The sequence below is a fragment of the Arachis ipaensis genome, chromosome B10, assembly GCF_059453495.1.
Source record: "Arachis ipaensis isolate K30076 ecotype BB chromosome B10, ASM5945349v1, whole genome shotgun sequence".
NCBI lineage: Eukaryota > Viridiplantae > Streptophyta > Magnoliopsida > Fabales > Fabaceae > Arachis > Arachis ipaensis.
This window is the reverse complement of record NC_142435.1, coordinates 15001-38498: the sequence shown is the minus strand read 5'-3', so window position 1 is coordinate 38498 and position 23498 is coordinate 15001.

The following is a 23498-nucleotide window of genomic DNA, read 5'->3' as shown; positions in this document are numbered from 1 at the left end:
TCGAGAGTTTTTTTTAGGGTTTTCTATGGTTTTCGAGGGTTTTTCTAGGATTTTCTACGGTTTTCTAGGGTTTTTCTAGGGGTTTCTAGGGTTGTTTAGGATTTTCTAGGGTTCTCTATACTTTTCTAGGATTTTCTAGGGTTCTTCTAAGGTTTTCTAGGTTTTCTAGGGGTTTTCTAGGGTTTTCTAGGATTTTCTAGGGTTTTTGAGGGTTTTTCTAGGGTTTTTAGGGTTTTCTAAGGTTTTCTAGGGTTTTTAGGGTTTTCTAAGGTTTTCTAGGGTTTTCTAGGGTTTTACTAGGGTTTTCTAAGGTTTTCTAGGGTTTTTTAGGATTTTCTAAGGTTTTTAGGGTTTTTCTAGGGTTTTCTAGGGTTTTTTAGGGTTTTCTAAGGTTTTCTACGCTTTTCTAGGATTTTCTAGGGTTTTTCTAGGGTTTTCTAGGGTTTCCTAGGTTTTTAGGGTTTTTCTAGGGTTTTCTAGGATTTTCTAGAGTTTTTGAGGTTTTTTCTAGGGTTTTAGAGAGTTTTTTTGGGTTTTCTATGGTTTTCGAGGGTTTTTCTAAGATTTTCTAAAGTGTTCTAGGGTTTTTCTACGCTTTTCTAGGATTTTCTAGGGTTTTTCTAGGGTTTTCTAGGGTTTTTAGGGTTTTCTAGGGTTTTCTATGCTTTTCTAGGATTTTCTAGGGTTTTTCTAGGGTTTTCTAGGTTTTTTAGGGTTTTTCTAGAATTTTCTAGGGTTTTTGAGGGTTTTTCTGGGGTTTTCTAGGATTTTCTAGGGTTTTTCTAGGGTTTTTTAGGATTTTTCTAGTATTTTCTAGGGTATTCAAGGGTTTTTTACGGTTTTTTATGATTTTAAAGGGTTTTCTAGATTTGCTAGCGTTTTCTAGAGTTTTCTAAGATTTTCTAGGGTTTTTGAGGATTTTTCTAGGGTTTTCTAGGGTTTTCTCGGTTTTTCTAGGTTTTTTGTTGGGTTTTCGAGGGTTTTTTAGGGTTTTTCTACTATTTTCTAGAATTTTCGAGAGTTTTTTTAGGATTTTCTATGGTTTTTGAGGGTTTTTCTAGGATTTTCTACGGTTTTCTAGGGTTTTTCTAGGGGTTTCTAGGGTCTTTTAGGATTTTCTAGGGTTCTCTATGCTTTTCTAGGATTTTCTAGGGTTCTTCTAGGGTTTTCTAGGTTTTCTAGGGGTTTTCTAGGGTTTTCTAGGATTTTCTAGGGTTTTTGAGGGTTTTTCTAGGGTTTTTAGGGTTTTCTAAGGTTTTCTAGGGTTTTTAGGGTTTTCTAAGGTTTTCTAGGGTTTTTAGGGTTTTCTAAGGTTTTCTAGGGTTTTCTAGGGTTTTACTAGGGTTTTCTAAGGTTTTCTAGGGTTTTTTAGGGTTTTCTAAGGTTTTCTAGGGTTTTTCTAGGGTTTTCTAGGGTTTTTTAGGGTTTTCTAAGGTTTTCTACGCTTTTCTAGGATTTTCTAGGGTTTTTCTAGGGTTTTCTAGGGTTTCCTAGGTTTTTAGGGTTTTTCTAGGGTTTTCTAGGATTTTCTAGAGTTTTTGAGGTTTTTTCTAGGGTTTTAGAGAGTTTTTTAGGGTTTTCTATGGTTTTCGAGGGTTTTTCTAAGATTTTCTAAAGTTTTCTAGGGTTTTTCTACGCTTTTCTTGGATTTTCTAGGGTTTTTCTAGGGTTTTCTAGGGTTTTTAGGGTTTTCTAGGGTTTTCTATGCTTTTCTAGGATTTTCTAGGTTTTTTCTAGGGTTTTCTAGGGTTTTCTAGGTTTTTTAGGGTTTTTCTAGGATTTTCTAGGATTTTCTAGGGTTTTTGAGGGTTTTTCTGGGGTTTTCTAGGGTTTTTCTAGGGTTTTTTAGGATTTTTCTAGTATTTTCTAGGGTATTCAAGGGTTTTTTAGGGTTTTTTATGATTTTAAAGGGTTTTCTAGATTTGCTAGGGTTTTCTAGAGTTTTCTAAGATTTTCTAGGGTTTTTGAGGATTTTTCTAGGGTTTTCTAGGGTTTTCTCGGTTTTTCTAGGTTTTTTGTTGGGTTTTCGAGGGTTTTTTAGGGTTTTTCTAGTATTTTCTAGAATTTTTTAGATTTTTTTATGGTTTTCGAGGGTTTTTCTAGGATTTTCTAAGTTTTCTATGATTTTTCTAGTGTTTTCTAGGGTTTTCTAGGGTTTTTGAGGGTTTTCGTAGGGTTTTCTAGGGTTTTTAAAGTTTTCTAGGGTTTTTCTAGGGTTTTCGAGGTTTTTTTAGGGTTTTCTAGAATTTTCTAGGATTTTCGATAGTTTTTTTGGGTTTTCTATGATTTTCGAAGGTTTTTTTAGGACTTTCTAAGTTTTCTAGGGGTTTTCTAGGATTTTCTAAGGTTTTCTACGCTTTTCTAGGATTTTCTAGGGTTTTTCTAGGGTTTTCTAGGATTTTTCTTGGGTTATCTAGGATTTTCTAGGGTTTTCGAGGGTTTTTCTAGGGTTTTCTAGGATTTCCGAGGGTTTTTTAGGGTTTTTCTTGTATTTTCAAGGATTTTCGAGGGTTTTTTAAGGTTTTCTACGGTTTTCGAGGGTTTTTCTCGAATTTTCTAAAGTTTTCTAGGGTTTTCTAGGGATTTCTGAGGGTATTCTAGGATTTTCTAGAGTTTTCTAAGGTTTTCTAGGGTTTTCTAGGATTTTCTAGGGTTTTCTAGGGTTTTCTAGGTTTTTCTAGGGTTTTTTAGGATTGTCGAGGGTTTTTTAAGGTTTTGAAGAGTTTTTTAGGGTTTTTCTAGTATTTTCTAGGATTTTGGAAAATTTTTTAGGGTTTTCTATGGTTTTTGAGGGTTTTTCTAGGATTTTCTAAGGTTTTCTAGGGTTTTCTAGGGTTTTTTCGGGTTTTCTAGGGTTTTCTACGCTTTTCTAGGATTTTCAAGTGTTTTTCTAGGGTTTTCTAGGGTTTTCTAAGTTTTTTAGAGTTTTGTAGGGTTTTCTAGGATTTTCTAGGGCTTTTGAGGGTTTTTCTAGGGTTTTCTAGGATTTTCTAGGGTTTTTCTATGGTTTTCGAGGGTTTTTTAGGATTTTTCTAGTATTTTCAAGGATTTTTTACGGTTTTCTATGGTTTTCGAGGGTTTTTCTCGGATTTTCTAAGGTTTTCTAGGGTTTTCTTAAGGTTTTCTAGGGTTTTCAAGAGTTTTTTATGGTTTTCGAGGGTTTTTCTAGGATTTTCTACGGTTTTCTACGGTTTTTCTAGGGTTTTTAGGGTTTTTCTAGTATTTTCTAGGGTTTTCAAGGGTTTTTTAGGGTTTTCTATGGTTTTCGAGGGTTTTCTAGGATTTTCTAGGGTTTTCTAGGGTTTTGTAGGATTTTCTAGTATTTTCGAGGGTTTTTCTAGGGTTTTCTAGTGTTTTCTAGGGTTTTTAGGGTTTTTGAGGGTTTTTTAGGGTTTTTTAGTACTTTCTAGGATTTTTGAAAGTTTTTTATGGTTTTCTATGATTTTCGAGCGTTTTTCTAGGATTTTCTAAGGTTTTCTAGGGTTTTTCTAGGGTTTTCTACGCTTTTCTAGGATTTTCTAGGGTTTTTCTAGGATTTTCTAGGGTTTTTCTAGGGTATTCTAGGGTTTCCTAGGTTTTTTAGGGTTTTTCTAGGGTTTTCTAGGATTTTCTAGGGTTTTTGAGGGGTTTTCTAGGGTTTTCGAGTTTTTTAGGGTTTTCTATGATTTTCGAGGGTTTTTCTAGGATTTTCAAAGGTTTTTTAGGGTTTTTCTACGCTTTTCTAGGATTTTCTAGGGTTTTTCTAGGGTTTTCTAGGGTTTTTTAGGGTTTTCTAGGGTTTTCTATGCTTTTCTAGGATTTTCTAGGGATTTTCTAGGTTTTTTTGGATTTTTCTAGGATTTTCTAGGATTTTCTAGAATTTTTCTAGGATTTTCGATGGTTTTTTAGGATTTTTCTAGTATTTTCTAGGGTATTCAAGGGTTTTTCAGGGTTTTTCTAGGATTTTCTAGGATTTTCTAGGATTTTCTAGGGGTATTCTAGGTTTTTGAGGGTTTTTCTAGGGTTTTCTAGGATTTTCTAGGGTTTTTCTAGGATTTTCGATGGTTTTTAGGGTTTTTCTAGTATTTTCTAGGGTATTCAAGGGTTTTTTAGGATTTTCTATGGTTTTCAAGGGTTTTCTAGGATTTTCTAGGGTTTTCTAGGGTTTTCTAGGATTTTCTTGGGTTTTCGAGGGTTTTTCTAGGGTTTTCTAGGTTTTTCTAGGGTTTTTCTAGGGTTTTCGAGATTTTTTTAGGGTTTTTCTAGTATTTTCTAGGATTTTCGAGAGTTTTTTATGGTTTTGTATGGTTTTCGAAGGTTTTTCTAGGATTTTCAAAGGTTTTCTAGGGTTTTCTAGGGTTTTTTAGGGTTTTCTACGCTTTTCTAGGATTTTCTAGTGTTTTTCTAGGGTTTTCTAGGGTTTTCTAGGTTTTTAGGATTTTTCTAGGGTTTTCTAGGATTCTCTAGGGTTTTTGAGAATTTTTCTAGGGTGTTGTAGGATTTTCTAGGGTTTTTCTAGGGTTTTCGAGGGTTTTTTGGGATTTTTCTAGTATTTTCTAGGGTTTTCAAGGGTTTTTAAGGGTTTTCTAGGGTGTTTTGAGGGTTTTTCTATCGTTTTTCGAGAGGTTTCTAGGTTTTTCTAGGGTTTTCTAGGATTTTCTAGGGTTTTTAAGGGTTTTTCTAGGGTTTTCTAGGATTTTCTAGGGTTTTTCTATGGTTTTCGAGGGTTTTTTAGGGTTTTTCTAGTATTTTCTAGGTTTTTGAAGGGTTTTTTAGGATTTTTTATGATTTTCGAGGGTTTTCTAGGATTTCCTAGGGTTTTCTAGGATTTTCTAGGGTTTTCTAGTGTTTTTCTAGGGTTTTCTAGGGTTTTCGAGGGTTTTTTAGGGTTTTCTAGTATTTTCTACGATTTTCGAGAGTTTTTTACGGCTTTCTATGGTTTTCGAGGGTTTTTCTAGGATTTTCTAAGGTTTTCTAGGGTTTTTCTAGGGCTTTCTAGGATTTTTTAGGGTTTTCTAAGGTCTTCTACGCTTTTCTAGGATTTTTCTAGGATTTTCTAGGGTTTTCTAGGTATTTTAGGATTTTTCTAGGGTTTTCTAGGGTTTTTGAGGGTTTTCTAGGATTTTCTAGGATTTTTGAGGGTTTTTCTAGGGTTTTTTAGGGTTTTCTATGGTTTTCAAGGGTTTTCTAGGATTCTCTAGGGTTTTCTAGGGTTTTCTAAGATTTTCTAAGGTTTTCTAGGGTTTTTCTAGGGTTTTTTTAGGGTTTTTCAAGGGTTTTTCTAGAGTTTTCTAGGGTTTTGTAGGATTTTCTAGTGTTTTCGAGTGTTTTTCTAGGGTTTTCTAGTGTTTTCTAGGGTTTTTAGGGTTTTTGAGGGTTTTTTATGGTTTTTTTAGTATTTTCTAGGATTTTCGAGAGTTTTTTATGGTTTTCTATGATTTTCGAGGGTTTTTCTAGGATTTTCTAAAGTTTTCTAGGGTTTTTCTAGGGTTTTCTACGCTTTTCTAGGATTTTCTAGTGTTTTTCTAGGGTTTTCTAGGGTTTTTCTAGGATTTTCTAGGGTTTTCTAGGTTTTTTAGGGTTTTTCTAGGATTTTCTAGGGTTTTTGAGGGTTTTTCTAGGGGTTTCGAGAGTTTTTTAGGGTTTTCTATGGTTTTCGAGGGTTTTTCTAGGATTTTCTAAGATTTTCTAGGGTTTTTCTACGCTTTTCTAGGATTTTCTAGGGTTTTTCTAGGGTTTTCTAGGGTTTTTTAGGGTTTTCTAGGGTTTTCTATGCTTTTCTCGGATTTTCTAGGGATTTTCTAGGTTTTTTTGGATTTTTCTAGGATTTTCTAGGATTTTCTAGGGTTTTTCTAGGATTTTCGATGGTTTTTTAGGATTTTTCTAGTATTTTCTAGGGTATTCAAGGGTTTTTCAGGGTTTTTCTAGGATTTTCTAGGATTTTCTAGGGTTATTCTAGGTTTTTGAGGGTTTTTCTAGGGTTTTCTAGGATTTTCTAGGGTTTTTCTAGGATTTTCGATGGTTTTTTAGGGTTTTTCTAGTATTTTCTATGGTATTCAAGGCTTTTTTAGGGTTTTCTATGGTTTTCAAGGGTTTTCTAGGATTTTCTAGGGTTTTCTAGGATTTTCTTGGGTTTTCGAGGGTTTTTCTAGGGTTTTCTAGGTTTTTCTAGGGTTTTTCTAGGGTTTTCGAGGTTTTTTTAGGGTTTTTCTAGTAGTTTCTAGGATTTTCGAGAGTTTTTTATGGTTTTGTATGGTTTTCGAAGGTTTTTCTAGGATTTTCTAAGATTTTCTAGGGTTTTCTAGGGTTTTTTAGGGTTTTCTAGGGTTTTCTACGCTTTTCTAGGATTTTCTAGTGTTTTTCTAGGGTTTTCTAGGGTTTTCTAGGTTTTTAGGATTTTTCTAGGGTTTTCTAGGATTCTCTAGGGTTTTTGAGGATTTTTCTAGGGTGTTGTAGGATTTTCTAGGGTTTTTCTAGGGTTTTCGAGGGTTTTTTGGGATTTTTCTAGTATTTTCTAGGGTTTTCAAGGGTTTTTAAGGGTTTTCTAGGGTGTTTTGAGGGTATTTCTATCGTTTTTCGAGGGTTTTCTAGGTTTTTCTAGGGTTTTTAAGGGTTTTTCTAGGGTTTTCTAGGATTTTCTAGGGTTTTTCTATGGTTTTCGAGGGTTTTTTAGGGTTTTTCTAGTATTTTCTAGGTTTTTGAAGGGTTTTTTAGGGTTTTCTACGGTTTTCGAGGGTTTTCTAGGATTTCCTAGGGTTTTCTAGGGTTTTCGAGTGTTTTTCTAGGGTTTTCTAGGGTTTTTAGGGTTTTCGAGGGTTTTTTAGGGTTTTTCTAGGATTTTCGAGAGTTTTTTACGGCTTTTTATGGTTTTCGAGGGTTTTTCTAGGATTTTCTAAGGTTTTCTAGGGTTTTTCTAGGGCTTTCTAGGATTTTTTAGGGTTTTCTAAGGTCTTCTACGCTTTTCTAGGATTTTTCTAGGGTTTTCTAGGGTTTTCTAGGTATTTTAGGATTTTTCTAGGATTTTCTAGGGTTTTCGAGGGTTTTCTAGGATTTTCTAGAATTTTTGAGGGTTTTTCTCGGGTTTTTTAGGGTTTTCTATGGTTTTCAAGGGTTTTCTAGGATTCTCTAGGGTTTTCTAGGGTTTTTCTAGGGTTTTTTTAGGGTTTTTCAAGGGTTTTTCTAGGGTTTTCTAGGGTTTCCTAGGTTTTTCTAGGGTTTTCGAGGGTTTTTTAGGGTTTTTCTAGTATTTTCTAGAATTTTCGAGAGTTTTTTATGGTTTTCTATGGTTTTCGAGGGTTTTTCTAGGATTTTCTACGGTTTTCTAGGATTTTCTACGGTTTTCTACGGTTTTTCTAGAGTTTTCGAGGGTTTTTTAGGGTTTTTGTAGTATTTTCTAGGGTTTTCAAGCGTTTTTAGGGTTTTCAATGATTTTCGAGGGTTTTCTAGGATTTGATAGGGTTTTCTAGGGTTTTCGAGGGTTTTTCTAGGGTTTTCTAGGGTATTCTAGGGTTTTTAGGGTTTTCGAGGGTTTTTTAGGGTTTTTCTAGTATTTTCTAGGATTTTCGAGAGTATTTTATGGTTTTCTATGATTTTCGAGGGTTTTTCTAGGATTTTCTAAGGTATTCTAGGGTTTTTCCAGGGCTTTCTAGGGGGTTTCTAGGTTTTTTTAGGGTTTTCTAGGGTTTTTTATACTTTTCTAGGATTTTCTAGGAGTTTTCTAGGGTTTTCTAGGGTTTTTTTAGGTTTTTTAGGGTTTTTCTAGGATTTTCTAGGATTTCCCAGGGTTTTTGAGGGTTTTTCTAGGATTTTCTAGGGTTTTCTAGGGTTTTCGAGGGTTTTTTAGGGTTTTTCTAGTATTTTCTAGGGTGTTCAAGGGTTTTTTAGGATTTTCTATGGTTTTCAAGGGTTTTCTAGGATTTTCTAGGGTTTTCTAGGGTTTTCTAGGATTTTCTTGGGTTTTTGAGAGTTTTTCTAGGGTTTTCTAGGATTTTCTAGGATTTTTCTAGGGTTTTCTAGGGTTTTCTAGGTTTTTTAGGGTTTTTCTAGGATTTTCTAGGGTTTTTGAGGGTTTTTCTGGGGTTTTCTAGGATTTTCTAGGGTTTTCTAGGGTTTTCTAGGATTTTCTTGGGTTTTTGAGGGTTTTTCTATGCTTTTCTAGGATTTTATAGGGTTTTTCTAGGGTTTTCTAGGTTTTTTAGGGTTTTTCTAGGATTTTCTAGGGTTTTTGAGGGTTTTTCTGGAGTTTTCTAGGATTTTCTAGGGTTTTTCTAGGGTTTTTTAGGATTTTTCTAGTATTTTCTAGGGTATTCAAGGGTTTTTTAGGGTTTTTTATGATTTTAAAAGGTTTTCTAGATTAGCTAGGGTTTTCTAGAGTTTTCTAAGATTTTCTAGGGTTTTTGAGGATTTTTCTAGGGTTTTCTAGGGTTTTCTCGGTTTTTCTAGGTTTTTTGTTGGGTTTTCGAGGGTTTTTCTAGGATTTTCTAAGTTTTCTATGATTTTTCTAGTGTTTTCTAGGGTTTTCTAGGGTTTTTGAGGGTTTTCGTAGGGTTTTCTAGGGTTTTTAAAGTTTTCTAGGGTTTTCGAGGGTTTTTTAGGGTTTTCTAGAATTTTCTAGGATTTTCGATAGTTTTTTTGGGTTTTCTATGATTTTCGAAGGTTTTTTTAGGACTTTCTAAGTTTTCTAGGGGTTTTCTAGGATTTTCTAAGGTTTTCTACGCTTTTCTAGGATTTTCTAGGGTTTTTCTAGGGTTTTCTAGGATTTTTCTAGGGTTATCTAGGATTTTCTAGGGTTTTCGAGGGTTTTTCTAGGGTTTTCTAGGATTTTCGAGGATTTTTTAGGGTTTTTCTTGTATTTTCAAGGATTTTCGAGGGTTTTTTAAGGTTTTCTACGGTTTTCGAGGGTTTTTCTCGTATTTTCTAAAGTTTTCTAGGGTTTTCTGGGGATTTCTGAGGGTATTCTAGGATTTTCTAGAGTTTTCTAAGGTTTTCTAGGGTTTTCTAGGATTTTCTAGGGTTTTCTAGGGTTTTCTAGGTTTTTCTAGGGTTTTTTAGGGTTGTCGAGGGTTTTTTAAGGTTTTCAAGAGTTTTTTAGGGTTTTTCTAGTATTTTCTAGGATTTTGGAAAATTTTTTAGGGTTTTCTATGGTTTTTGAGGGTTTTTCTAGGATTTTCTAAGGTTTTCTAGGGTTTTCTAGGGTTTTTTCGGGTTTTCTAGGGTTTTCTAGGATTTTCTAGTGTTTTTCTAGGGTTTTCTAGGTTTTTTAGAGTTTTGTAGGGTTTTCTAGGATTTTCTAGGGCTTTTGAGGGTTTTTCTAGGGTTTTCTAGGATTTTCTAGGGTTTTTCTATGGTTTTCGAGGGTTTTTTAGGATTTTTCTAGTATTTTCAAAGATTTTTTACGGTTTTCTATGGTTTTCGAGGGTTTTTCTCGGATTTTCTAAGGTTTTCTAGGGTTTTCTTAAGGTTTTCTAGGGTTTTCAAGAGTTTTTTATGGTTTTCTATGGTTTTCGAGGGTTTTTCTGGGATTTTCTACGGTTTTCTACGGTTTTCTAGGGTTTTTAGGGTTTTCCTAGTATTTTCTAGGGTTTTCAAGGGTTTTTTAGGGTTTTCTATGGTTTTCGAGGGTTTTCTAGGATTTTCTAGGGTTTTCTAGGGTTTTGTAGGATTTTCTAGTATTTTCGAGGGTTTTTCTAGGGTTTTCTAGTGTTTTCTAGGGTTTTTAGGGTTTTTGAGGGTTTTTTAGGGTTTTTTTTGTACTTTCTAGGATTTTTGAGAGTTTTTTATGGTTTTCTATGATTTTCGAGGGTTTTTCTAGGATTTTCTAAGGTTTTCTAGGGTTTTTCTAGGGTTTTCTACGCTTTTCTAGAATTTTCTAGGGTTTTTTTAGGGTTTTCTAGGGTTTTCTAGGGTTTTCTAGGTTTTTCTAGGGTTTTCTAGGATTTTCTAGGATTTTTTTGGGTTTTTGAGGGTTTTTCTAGAGTTTTCTAGGGTATTTTAAAGTTTTCTAGGGTTTTTCTAGAGTTTTCGAGGGTTTTTCTAGTATTTTCTAGGATTTTCGAGAGTTTTTCTCGGATTTTCTAAGGTTTTCTGGGGTTTTATTGGGTTTTCTAGGTTTTCTGAGGGTATTCTAGGATTTTCTAGGTTTTTCTAGGAGTTTTCTAGGGTTTTCTATGCTTTTCTAGTATTTTTTAGGGTTTTTCTAGGATTTTCTAGGGTTTTCTAGGGTTTTCGAGAATTTTTCTATGGTTTTCTAGGTTTTTCTAGGGTTTTTAGGGTTTTCGAGGGTTTTTTAGGGTTTTTGAGAGTTTTTAGGATTTTCTAGGGTTTTCGAGGGTTTTTCTAGGATTTCCTAAAGTTTTTAGGGTTTTTCTAGGGTTTTCTTGGATTTTCAAGGGTTTTCGAAGATTTTCTTGGGTTTTTTAGGGTTTTCTAGGGATTTTTGAGGGTTTTCTAGAAGTTTTCTAGGGTTTTTTAGGCTTTTCTAGGATTTTCTAGAGTTTTCGAGGGTTTTTCTAGGGTTTTCTAGGGTTTCCTAGGTTTTTTAGGGTTTTCGAGGGTTTTTTAGGGTTTTTCTACTATTTTCTAGAATTTTCGAGAGTTTTTTTAGGGTTTTCTATGGTTTTCGAGGGTTTTTCTAGGATTTTCTACGGTTTTCTAGGGTTATTCTAGGGGTTTCTAGGGTCTTTTAGGATTTTCTAGGGTTCTCTATGCTTTTCTAGAATTTTCTAGGGTTCTTCTAAGGTTTTCTAGGTTTTCTAGGGGTTTTCTAGGATTTTCTAGGGTTTTTGAGGGTTTTTCTAGGGTTTTTAGGGTTTTCTAAGGTTTTCTAGGGTTTTTAGGGTTTTCTAAGGTTTTCTAGGGTTTTCTAGGGTTTTACTAGGATTTTCTAAGGTTTTCTAGGGTTTTTTAGGGTTTTCTAAGGTTTTTAGGGTTTTTCTAGGGTTTTCTAGGGTTTTTTAGGGTTTTCTAAGGTTTTCTACGCTTTTCTAGGATTTTCTAGGGTTTTTCTAGGGTTTTCTAGGGTTTCCTAGGTTTTTTAGGGTTTTTCTAGGGTTTTCTAGGATTTTCTAGAGTTTTTGAGGGTTTTTCTAGGGTTTTCTAGGATTTTCGAGGGTTTTTTAGGGTTTTTCTTGTATTTTCAAGGATTTTCTAGGATTCTCTAGGGTTTTTGAGGATTTTTCTAGGGTTTTGTAGGATTTTCTAGGGTTTTTATAGGGTTTTCGAGGGTTTTTTGGGATTTTTCTAGTATTTTCTAGGGTTTTCAAGGGTTTTTAAGGGTTTTCTAGGGTGTTTTGAGGGTATTTCTATCGTTTTTCGAGGGTTTTCTAGGTTTTTCTAGGGTTTTTAAGGGTTTTTCTAGGGTTTTCTAGGATTTTCTAGGGTTTTTCTATGGTTTTCGAGGGTTTTTTAGGGTTTTTCTAGTATTTTCTAGGTTTTTGAAGGGTTTTTAGGGTTTTTGAGGGTTTTTTATGGTTTTTTTAGTATTTTCTAGGATTTTCGAGAGTTTTTTATGGTTTTCTATGATTTTCGAGGGTTTTTCTAGGATTTTCTAAAGTTTTCTAGGGTTTTTCTAAGCTTTTCTAGAATTTTCTAGTGTTTTTCTAGGGTTTTCTAGGGTTTTTCTAGGGTTTTCTAGGGTTTCCTAGGTTTTTTAGGATTTTTCTAGGATTTTCTAGGATTTTCTAGGGTTTTTGAGGGTTTTTCTAGGGTTTTCGAGAGTTTTTTAGGGTTTTCTATGGTTTTCGAGGGTTTTTCTAGGATTTTCTAAGGTTTTCTAGGGTTTTTCTACGCTTTTCTAGGATTTTCTAGGGTTTTTCTAGGGTTTTCTAGGGTTTTTTAGGGTTTTCTAGGGTTTTCTATGCTTTTCTAGGATTTTCTAGGGATTTTCTAGGTTTTTTTGGGTTTTTCTAGGATTTTCTAGGATTTTCTAGGGTTTTTCTAGGATTTTCGATGGTTTTTTAGGATTTTTCTAGTATTTTCTAGGGTATTCAAGGGTTTTTCAGGGTTTTTCTAGGATTTTCTAGGATTTTCTAGGGTTATTCTAGGTTTTTGAGGGTTTTTCTAGGGTTTTCTAGGATTTTCTAGGATTGTCGACGGTTTTTCAGGGTTTTTCTAGTATTTTCTAGGGTATTCAAGGGTTTTTTAGGGTTTTCTATGGTTTTCAAGGGTTTTCTAGGATTTTCTAGGATTTTCTAAGGTTTTCTAGGATTTTCTTGGGTTTTCGAGGGTTTTTCTAGGGATTTCTAGGTTTTTCTAGGATTTTTCTAGGGTTTTCGAGGTTTTTTTAGGGTTTTTCTAGTAGTTTCTAGGATTTTCGAGAGTTTTTTATGGTTTTGTATGGTTTTCGAAGGTTTTTCTAGGATTTTCTAGGGTTTTCTAGGGTTTTTTAGGGTTTTCTAGGGTTTTCTACGCTTTTCTAGGATTTTCTAGTGTTTTTCTAGGGTTTTCTAGGGTTTTCTAGGTTTTTAGGATTTTTCTAGGGTTTTCTAGGATTCTCTAGGGTTTTTGAGGATTTTTCTAGGGTTTTGTAGGATTTTCTAGGGTTTTTCTAGGGTTTTCGAGGGTTTTTTGGGATTTTTCTAGTATTTTCTAGGGTTTTCAAGGGTTTTTAAGGGTTTTCTAGGGTGTTTTGAGGGTATTTCTATCGTTTTTCGAGGGTTTTCTAGGTTTTTCTAGGGTTTTCTAGGATTTTCTAGTGTTTTTAAGGGTTTTTCTAGGGTTTTCTAGGATTTTCTAGGGTTTTTCTATGGTTTTCGAGGGTTTTTTAGGGTTTTTCTAGTATTTTCTAGGTTTTTGAAGGGTTTTTAGGGTTTTCTACGGTTTTCGAGGGTTTTCTAGGATTTCCTAGGGTTTTCTAGGGTTTTCGAGTGTTTTTCTAGGGTTTTCTAGGGTTTTTAGGGTTTTCGAGGGTTTTTTAGGGTTTTTCTAGGATTTTCGAGAGTTTTTTACGGCTTTCTATGGTTTTCGAGGGTTTTTCTAGGATTTTCTAAGGTTTTCTAGGGTTTTTCTAGGGCTTTCTAGGATTTTTTAGGGTTTTCTAAGGTCTTCTACGCTTTTCTAGGATTTTTCTAGGGTTTTCTAGGTATTTTAGGATTTTTCTAGGATTTTCTAGGGTTTTCGAGGGTTTTCTAGGATTTTCTAGGATTTTTTAGGGTTTTTCTCGGGTTTTCTATGGTTTTCAAGGGTTTTCTAGGATTCTCTAGGGTTTTCTAGGGTTTTTCTAGGGTTTTTTAGGGTTTTTCAAGGGTTTTTCTAGGGTTTTCTAGGGCTTTCTAGGGTTTCCTAGGTTTTTCTAGGGTTTTCGAGGGTTTTTTAGAGTTTTTCTAGTATTTTCTAGAATTTTCGAGAGTTTTTTATTGTTTTCTATGGTTTTCGAGGGATTTTACGGTTTTTGTAGTATTTTCTAGGGTTTTCAAGCGTTTTTAGGGTTTTCTATGATTTTCGAGGGTTTTCTAGGATTCTCTAGGGTTTTCTAGGGTTTTCGAGGGTTTTTCTAGGGTATTCTAGGGTTTTTAGGGTTTTCGAGGGTTTTTTAGGGTTTTTCTAGTATTTTCTAGGATTTTCGAGAGTATTTTATGGTTTTCTATGATTTTCGAGGGTTTTTCTAGGATTTTCTAAGGTTTTCTAGGGTTTTTCCAGGGCTTTCTAGGGTGTTTTAGGTTTTTTTAGGGTTTTCTAGGGATTTTTATACTTTTCTAGGAGTTTTCTAGGGTTTTCTAGGGTTTTTTAGGTTTTTTAGGGTTTTTCTAGGATTTTCTAGGATTTCCTAGGGTTTTTGAGGGTTTTTCTAGGATTTTCTAGGGTTTTCGAGGGTTTTTTAGGGTTTTTCTAGTATTTTCTAGGGTGTTCAAGGGTTTTTTAGGGTTTTCTATGGTTTTCAAGGGTTTTCTAGGATTTTCTAGGGTTTTCTAGGGTTTTTTAGGATTTTCTTGGGTTTTTGAGGGTTTTTCTAGGGTTTTCTAGGGTTTTTCTAGGGTTTTTCTAGGGTTTTTGAGGGAATTTTAGGTTTTTTCTAGTATTTTTTAGGATTTTCGAGAGTTTTTTATGGTTTTCTATGGTTTTCGAGGGTTTTTCTAGGATTTTCTAAGATTTTCTTGGGTTTTTCTAAGGTTTTTTAGGGTTTTCTAGGATTTTCTAGGGTTTTTCTAGGGTTTTCTATGGTTTTCTAGGTTTTTTAGGGTTTTTCTAGGGTTTTCTAGGATTTTTTACGGTTTTTGAGGATTTTTTTAGGGTTTTCTAGGATTTTCTAGGTTTTTCTGGGATTTTCGAGGGTTTTTTAGGGTTTTTCTAGTATTTTCTAGGGTATTCAAGGGTTTTTTAGGGTTTTCTATGGTTTTCAAGGGTTTTCTAGGATTTTCTACAGTTTTCTAGGGTTTTCTAGAATTCTTGGGTTTTCGAGGGTTTTTCTAGGGTTTTCTAGGTTTTTCTAGGATTTTTCTAGGGTTTTCGAGGGAATTTTAGGTTTTTTCTAGTATTTTTTAGGATTTTCGAGAGTTTTTTATGGTTTTCTATGGTTTTCGAGGGTTTTTCTAGGATTTTCTAAGATTTTCTTGGGTTTTTCTAAGGTTTTTTAGGGTTTTCTAGGATTTTCTACGCTTTTCTAGGATTTTCGAGTGTTTTTCTAGGGTTTTCTTGGTTTTTAGGGTTTTTCTAGGGTTTTCTAGGATTTTCTAGGGTGTTTGAGGGTTTTTCTAAGGTTTTCTAGGGTTTTTAAAGTTTTCTAGGGTTTTTCTAGGGTTTTCGAGGGTTTTTTTTTTGTTTTTCTAGAATTTTCTAGAATTTTCGAGAGTTTTTTATGGTTTTCTATAGTTTTCGAGGGTTTTTCTAGGATTTTCTAAGGTTTTCTAGGGTTTTTCAAGGGTTTTTAGGGTTTTCTAGGGTTTTCTACGCTTTTCTAGGATTTTCGAGTGTTTTTCTCGGGTTTTCTAGGATTTCCTACGGTTTTCTATGGTTTTTCTAGGGTTTTCGAGGGTTTTTAGGATTTTTCTAGTATTTTCCAAGGTTTTCAAGGGTTTTTTAGGGTTTTCTATGGTTTTCGAGGGTTTTCTAGGATTTCCTAGGGTTTTCTAGGGTTTTTTAGGATTTTTTAGGGTTTTCGAGGGTTTTTCTAGGGTTTTCTAGGGTTTTCTAGGTTTTTCTAGGGTTTTCTAGGGTTTTCTAGGGTTTGTAGGGTTTTTGAGGGTTTTTTAGGGTTTTTTCTAGTATTTTCTAAGATTTTCGAGAGTTTTCTATGGTTTTCTAGGCTTTTCTAGGGTTTTTCTATGGTTTTCTAGGCTTTTCTAGGGTTTTTCTAAGATTTTCTAGGGTTTTCTAGGGTTTTCTACGATTTTCTAGGGTTTTCGAGGGTTTTTCTAGGGTTTTCTAGGTTTTTCTAGAATTTTTTAGGGTTGTCGAGGATTTTTTAAGGTTTTCGTGAGTTTTTTAGGGTTTTTCTAGTATTTTCTAGGGTTTTCGAGATTTTTTTAGGGTTTTCTATGGTTTTCGAGGGTTTTTCTAGGATTTTCTAAGGTTTTCTAGGGTTTTTCTAGGGTGTTCTAGGGTTTTTAGGGTTTTCTAGGGTTTTCTAGGATTTTCTAGTGTTTTTCTAGGGTTTTCTAGGGTTTTCTAGGTTTTTAGGGTTTTTCTAGGGTTTTCTAGGAATTTCTAGGGTTTTTGAGGGTTTTTCTATGGTTTTCTAGGATTTTCTAGGGTTTTTCTATGGTTTTCGAGGGTTTTTTAGGATTTCTCTAGTATTTTCAAGGATTTTCGAGGGTTTTTTACAATTTTCTATGGTTTTCGAGGGTCTTTCTCGGATTTTCTAAGGTTTTCTAGGGTTTTCTGGGGTTTTCTAGGGTTTTCTAGGATTTTTGAGGGTTTTTCTATGGTTTTCTAGGTTTTTCTAGGGTTTTCGAGGGTTTTTTAGTGTTTTTCTAGTATTTTCTAGGATTTTCTAGAGTTTTTTATGGTTTTGTATGGTTTTCGAGGGTTTTTCTAGGATTTTCTAAGGTTTTCTAGGATTTTTCTAGGGTTTTCTTGGATTTTTTAGGGTTTTCTAGGGTTTTCTACGCTTTTCTAGGATTTTCTAGTGTTTTTCTAGGGTTTTCTAGGGTTTTTTAGGTTTTTTAGGGTTTTCTAGGATTCTCTAGGGTTTTTGAGGGTTTTTCTAGGGTTTTTCTAGGATTTTCCAAGGTTTTCTTAGGTTTTTCTAAGGTTTTTTAGGGTTTTCTAGGATTTTCTACGCTTTTCTAGGATTTTTGAGTATTTTTATAGGGTTTTCTTGGTTTTTAGGGTTTTTCTAGGGTTTTCTAGGGTGTTTGAGGGTTTTTCTAGGGTTTTCTAGGGTTTTTAAAGTTTTCTAGGGTTTTTCTAGGGTTTTCGAGGGTTTTTTTTTGGTTTTTCTAGAATTTTCTAGAATTTTCGAGAGTTTTTTATGGTTTTCTATAGTTTTCGAGGGTTTTTCTAGGATTTTCTAAGGTTTTCTAGGGTTTTTCTAGGGTTTTTAGGGTTTTCTAGGGTTTTCTACGCTTTTCTAGGATTTTCGAGTGTTTTTCTAGGGTTTTCGAGGGTTTTTAGGATTTTTCTAGTATTTTCCAAGGTTTTCAAGGGTTTTTTAGGATTTTCTATGGTTTTCGAGGGTTTTCTAGGATTTCCTAGGGTTTTTTAGGGTTTTGTAGGATTTTTTAGGGTTTTCGAGGGTTTTTCTAAGGTTTTCTAGGTTTTTCTAGGGTTTTCTAGGTTTTTCTAGGGTTTTTAGGGTTTTCGAGGGTTTTTTAGGGTTTTTTCTAGTATTTTCTAAGATTTTCGAGAGTTTTCTATGGTTTTCTAGGCTTTTCTAGGGTTTTTCTAAGATTTTCTAGGGTTTTCTAGGGGTTCTACGATTTTCTAGGGTTTTCGAGGGTTTTTCTAGGGTTTTCTAGGTTTTTCTTGCGTTTTTTAGGGTTGTCGAGGATTTTTTAAGGTTTTCGTGAGTTTTTTAGGGTTTTTCTAGTATTTTCTAGGATTTTCGAGATTTTTTCAGGGTTTTCTATGGTTTTCGAGGGTTTTTCTAGGATTTTCTAAGGTTTTCTAGGGTTTTTCTAGGGTGTTCTAGGGTTTTTAGGGTTTTCTAGGGTTTTCTACGCTTTTCTAGGATTTTCTAGTGTTTTTCTAGGGTTTTCTAGGGTTTTCTAGGTTTTTTCGGGTTTTTCTAGGGTTTTCTAGGAATTTCTAGGGTTTTTGAGGGTTTTTCTATGGTTTTCTAGGATTTTCTAGGGTTTTTCTATGGTTTTCGAGGGTTTTTTAGGATTTTTCTAGTATTTTCAAGGATTTTCGAGGGTTTTTTACGGTTTTCTATGGTTTTCGAGGGTCTTTCTCGAATTTTCTAAGGTTTTCTAGGGTTTTCTGGGGTTTTCTAGGGTTTTCTAGGATTTTCGAGGGTTTTTCTATGGTTTTCTAGGTTTTTTCTAGGGTTTTCGAGGGTTTTTTAGTATTTTTTTAGTATTTTCTAGGATTTTCGAGAGTTTTTTATGGTTTTGTATGGTTTTCGAGGGTTTTCTAGGGTTTTCTAGGATTTTCTAAGGTTTTCTAGGGTTTTTCTATGGTTTTTTATAGTTTTCTACGATTTTCTACGCTTTTCTAGGATTTTCGAGTGTTTTTCTATGGTTTTCTAGGATTTCCTACGGTTTTCTATGGTTTTTCTAGGGTTTTCGAGGTTTTTTAGGATTTTTCTAGTATTTTCCAAGGTTTTCAAGGGTTTTTAGGATTTTCTATGGTTTTCGAGGGTTTTCTAGGATTTACTAGGGTTTTCTAGGGTTTTGTAGGATTTTTCAGGGTTTTCGAGGGTTTTTCTAGGCTTTTCTAGGATTTTCTAGGGTTTTCTAGGGTTTTTAGGGTTTTTGAGGGTTTTTAGGGTTTTTTCTAGTATTTTCTAGGATTTTCGAGAGTTTTCTATGATTTTCTAGGCTTTTCAAGGGTTTTTCTCTAATTTTCTAGGGTTTTCTAGGATTTTCTAGGGTTTTCGAGGGTTTTTCTAGGGTTTTCTAGGGTTTTCTAGGTTTTTCTAGGGTTTTTTAGGGTTGTCGAGGGTTTTTAAGGTTTTCGTGAGTTTTTTAGGGTTTTTCTAGTATTTTATATGATTTTCGAGGATTTTTTAGGGTTTTCTATGGTTCTCGAGGGTTTTTCTAGGATTTTCTAAGGTTTTCTAGGGTTTTTCTATGGTTTTCGAGGATTTTTTAGGATTTTTCTAGTATTTTCAAGGATATTCGAGGGTTTTTTACGGTTTTCTATGGTTTTCTAGGGTCTTTCTCGGATTTTCTAAGATTTTCTAGGGTTTTCTAGGGTTTTTTAGGATCTTCATGGGTTTTCGAGGGTTTTTCTAATATTTTCTAGGATTTTCGAGAGTTTTATATGGTTTTGTATGGTTTTCGAGGGTTTTTCTAGGATTTTCTAAGGTTTTCTAGTGTTTTTCTAGGATTTTCTAGGGTTTTCTACGCTTTTCTAGGATTTTCTAGTATTTTTCTAGGGTTTTCTAGGGTTTTCTAGGTTTTTTAAGGTTTTTCTAGGGTTTTCTAGGATTCTCTAGGGTTTTTGAGGGTTTTTCTAGGGTTTTCTAGGATTTTCTAGGGTTTTTCTAGGGTTTTCGAGGGTTTTTTTACTGTTTTTCTAGTATTTTCTAGGGTTTTCAAGGCTTTTTTAGTGTTTTCTAAGGTTTTCTAAGGTTTTCTAGGGTTTTTCTAGGATTTTCTAAGGTTTTCTAGGGTTTTCTAGGGTTTCCTAAGATTTTTTAGGGTTTTTCTAGGGTTTTCTAGGGTTTTTTAGGGTTTTCTAGGGTTTTCTACGCTTTTCTAGAATTTTCTAGGATTTTTCTAGGGTTTTCTACGGTTTCCTAGGTTTTTTAGGGTTTTTCTAGGGTTTTCTAGGATTTTCTAGGGTTTTTGAGGGTTTTTTCAGGGTTTTCAAGAGTGTTTTAGAGTTTTCTATGGTTTTCGAGGGTTTTTCTAGGATTTTCTAAGGTTTTTCTATGCTTTTCTAGGATTTTCTAGGGGTTTTCTAAGGTTTTCTAGGGTTTTTTAGGGTTTTCTAGGGTTTTCTATGCTTTTCTAGGTTTTTCTAGGGTTTTTCTAGGGTTTTCTAGGTTTTTTAGGGTTTTCTAGGATTTTCTACTGTTTTTCTAGGGTTTTCGAGGGTTTTTTAGGGTTTTTCTAGTATTTTCTAGGGTATTCAAGGGTTTTTAGGGTTTTCTATGATTTTCAAGAGTTTTCTAGGATTTTCTAGGGTTTTCTAAAGCTTTCTAGGGTTTTCTAGGATTTTCTTGGGTTTTCGAGGGTTTTTCTAGGGTTTTGTAGGGTTTTCGAGGGTTTTTTAGGGTTTTTCTAGTATTTTCTAGGATTTCGAAAGTTTTTTAAGGTTTTCTATGGTTTTTGAGGGTTTTTATAAGATTTTCTAAGGTTTTCTATGGTTTTTCTAGGGTTTTTTAGGGTTTTCTAGGCTTTTCTACGCTTTTCTAGGATTTTCGAGTGTTTTTCTAGGGTTTTCTATGGTTTTTCTAGGGTTTTCGAGGGTTTTTAGGATTTTTCTAGTATTTTCCAAGGTTTTCAAGGGTTTTTTAGGGTTTTCTATGGTTTTCGAGGGTTTTCTAGGGTTTTGTAGGATTTTTAGGGTTTTCGAGGGTTTTTCTAGGGTTTTCTAGGGTTTTCTAGGGTTTTTGAGGGTTTTTTAGGGTTTTTTCTAGTATTTTCTAGGATTTTCGAGAGTTTTCTATGGTTTTCTAGGCTTTTCTAGGGTTTTTCTAGGATTTTCTAGGGTTTTCTAGGGTTTTCTATGATTTTCTAGGGTTTTTTAGTGTTTTCGAGGATTTTTTAAGGTTTTCGTGAATTTTTTAGGGTTTTTCTAGTATTTTCTAGGATTTTCGAGAATTTTTTATGGTTTTCTATGGTTTTCGAGGGTTTTTCTAGGATTTTCTAAGGTTTTCTAGGGTTTTTCTAGGGTGTTCTAGGGTTTTAGGGTTTTCTAGGGTTTTCTACGCTTTTCTAGGATTTTCTACTGTTTTTCTAGGATTTTCTAGGGTTTTCTAGGTTTTTAGGGTTTTTCTAGGGTTTTCTAGGATTTTCTAGGGTTTTTGAGGGTTTTTCTAGGGTTTTCTAGGATTTTCTAGTGTTTTTCTATGGTTTTCGAGGGTTTTTTAGGGTTTTTCTAGTATTTTCAAGGATTTTCGAGGGTTTTTTACGGTTTTCTATGGTTTTCGACGGTCTTTCTCGGATTTTCTAGGGTTTTCTAGGGTTTTCTAGGATTTTCTTGGGTTTTCGAGGGTTTTTGTAGGGTTTTCTAGGTTTTTCTAGGGTTTTTCTAGGGTTTTCGAGGGTTTTTTAGGGTTTTTCTAGTATTTTCTAGGATTTTCGAGAGTTTTTTATGGTTTTGTATGGTTTTCGAGGGTTTTTCTAGGATTTTCTAAGGTTTTCTAGGGTTTTCTAGGGTTTTTAGGGTTTTCTACGCTTTTCTAGGATTTTCTAGTATTTTTCTAGGGTTTTCTAGGATTTTCTAGGTTTGTTAAGGTTTTTCTAGGGTTTTCTAGGATTCTCTAGGGTTTTTCTAGGGTTTTCTAGGATTTTCTAGGGTTTTTCTAGGGTTTTCGAGGGTTTTTTAGGGTTTTTCTAGTATTTTCTAGGGTTTTCTAGGGTTTTTTAGTGTTTACTAAGGTTTTCTAGGGTTTTCTAAGATTTTCTAGGGTTTTCTAGGGTTTCCTAAGGTTTTCTAGGGTTTTTCTAGGGTTTTCTAGGATTTTCTTTGGATTTATAAGGTTTTCTATGGTTTTCTTAGGGTTTTCTAGAGTTTTCGAGAGTTTTTTAGGGTTTTCTATGGTTTTCGAGGATTTTTCTATGGTTTTCTAGGGTTTTCAAGGGTTTTTGAGGGTTTTTCCAGGGTTTTCAAGAGTTTTTTAGGGTTTTCTATGGTTTTTGAGGGTTTTTCTAGGATTTTCTAAGGTTTTTCTACGCTTTTCTAGGATTTTCTAGGGTTTTTCTAGGGTTTTCTAGGGTTTTTTAGGGTTTTCTAGGACTTTCTAGGGTTTTTCTAGGGTTTTCTAGGGTTTTCTTGGTTTTTTGGGGTTTTCTAGGATTTTCTACGATTTTTCTAGGGTTTTCGATATTTTTTTAGGGTTTTTCTAGTATTTTCTAGGGTATTCAAGGATTTTTTAAGGTTTTCTATGGTTTTCAAGAGTTTTCTAGGATTTTCTAGGGTTTTCTAGGGCTTTCTAGGGTTTTCTAGGATTTTCTTGGGTTTTCGAGGGTTTTCTAGGGTTTTTTAGAGTTTTTCTAGTATTTTCTAGGATTTTCGAGAGTTTTTTATTGTTTTCTATGGTTTTTGAGGGTTTTTCTAGGATTTTCTAAGGTTTTCTAGAGTTTTTTAGGGTTTTCTAGGGTTTTCTATGCTTTTCTAGGATTTTCGAGTGTTTTTCTAGGGTTTTCTAGGATTTCCTACGAATTTCTATGATTTTTCTAGGGTTTTCGAGGGTTTTTAGGATTTTTCTAGTATTTTCTAAGGTTTTCAAGGGTTTTTTAGGGTTTTCTATGGTTTTCGAGGGTTTTCTAGGATTTTCTAGGGTTTTCTAGTGTTTTGTAGGATTTTTTAGAATTTTCGAGGGTTTTTCTAAGGTTTTTAGGGTTTTCGAGGGTTTTTTAGGGTTTTTTCTAGTATTTTCTAAAATTTTCGAGAGTTTTCTATGGTTTTCTAGGCTTTTCTAGGGTTTTTCTAGGATTTTCTAGGGTTTTCTAAGGTTTTCTAGGATTTTCTAGGGTTTTCGAGGGTTTTTCTAGGGTTTTCTAGGGTTTTCTAGGTTTTTCTAGGGTTTTTTAGGGTTGTCGAGGATTTTTTAAGGTTTTCGTGAGTTTTTTAGGGTTTTTCTAGTATTTTCTAGGATTTTCGAGAATTTTTTAGGGTTTTCTATGGTTTTCGAGGGTTTTTCTAGGATTTTCTAAGGTTTTCTAGGGTTTTTCCAGGGTGTTCTAGGGTTTTTAGGGTTTTCTACGCTTTTCTAGGATTTTCTAGTGTTTTTCTAGGGTTTTCTAGGTTTTTAGGGTTTTTCTAGGGTTTTCTAGGATTTTCTAGGGTTTTTGAGGGTTTTTCTAGGGTTTTCTAGGATTTTCTAGGGTTTTTCTATGGTTTTCGAGGGTTTTTTAGGATTTTTCTAGTATTTTCAAAGATTTTCGAGGGTCTTTTACGGTTTTCTATGGTTTTCGAGGGTCTTTCTCGGATTTTCTAAGGTTTTCTAGGGTTTTCTAGGGTTTTCTAGGATTTTCTTGGGTTTTCGAGGGTTTTTCTAGGGTTTTCTAGGTTTTTCTAGGGTTTTCGAGGGTTTTTTAGGGTTTTTCTAGTATTTTCTAGGATTTTCGAGAGTCTTTTATGGTTTTGTATGGTTTTCGAGGATTTTTCTAGGATTTTCTAAGGTTTTCTAGGGTTTTTCTAGAGTTTTCTAGGGTTTTTTAGGGTTTTCTACGCTTTTCTAGGATTTTCTAGTGTTTTTCTAGGGTTTTCTAGGGTTTTTTAGCTTTTTTAGGGTTTTTCTAGGGTTTTCTAGGATTCTCTAAAGTTTTTGAGGGTTTTTCTATGATTTTTCTAGGGTTTTCTAGGGTTTTTCTAGGGTTTTCTAGGGTTTCCTAAGGGTTTTTAGGGTTTTCTAGCGTTTTCTAGGGTTTTCTAGGGTTTTCTAGGCTTTTCTAGGATTTTCTAGGATTTTTCTAGGGTTTTCTAGGGTTTCCTTGGTTTTTTAGGGTTTTTCTAAGATTTTCTAGGATTTTCTAGGGTTTTTGAGGGTTTTTCCAGGGTTGTCGAGAGTTTTTTAGGGTTTTCTATGGTTTAGGGCTTAGGGCTTAGGGCTTAGGGCTTAGGGCTTAGGGCTTAGGGCTTAGGGCTTAGGGCTTAGGGCTTAGGGCTTAGGGCTTAGGGCTTAGGGCTTAGGGCTTAGGGCTTAGGGCTTAGGGCTTAGGGCTTAGGGCTTAGGGCTTAGGGCTTAGGGCTTAGGGCTTAGGGCTTAGGGCTTAGGGCTTAGGGCTTAGGGCTTAGGGCTTAGGGCTTAGGGCTTAGGGCTTAGGGCTTAGGGCTTAGGGCTTAGGGCTTAGGGCTTAGGGCTTAGGGCTTAGGGCTTAGGGCTTAGGGCTTAGGGCTTAGGGCTTAGGGCTTAGGGCTTAGGGCTTAGGGCTTAGGGCTTAGGGCTTAGGCTTAGGGCTTAGGGCTTAGGGCTTAGGGCTTAGGGCTTAGGGCTTAGGGCTTAGGGCTTAGGGCTTAGGGCTTAGGGCTTAGGGCTTAGGGCTTAGGGCTTAGGGCTTAGGGCTTAGGGCTTAGGGCTTAGGGCTTAGGGCTTAGGGCTTAGGGCTTAGGGCTTAGGGCTTAGGGCTTAGGGCTTAGGGCTTAGGGCTTAGGGCTTAGGGCTTAGGGCTTAGGGCTTAGGGCTTAGGGCTTAGGGCTTAGGGCTTAGGGCTTAGGGCTTAGGGCTTAGGGCTTAGGGCTTAGGGCTTAGGGCTTAGGGCTTAGGGCTTAGGCTTAGGGCTTAGGGCTTAGGGCTTAGGGCTTAG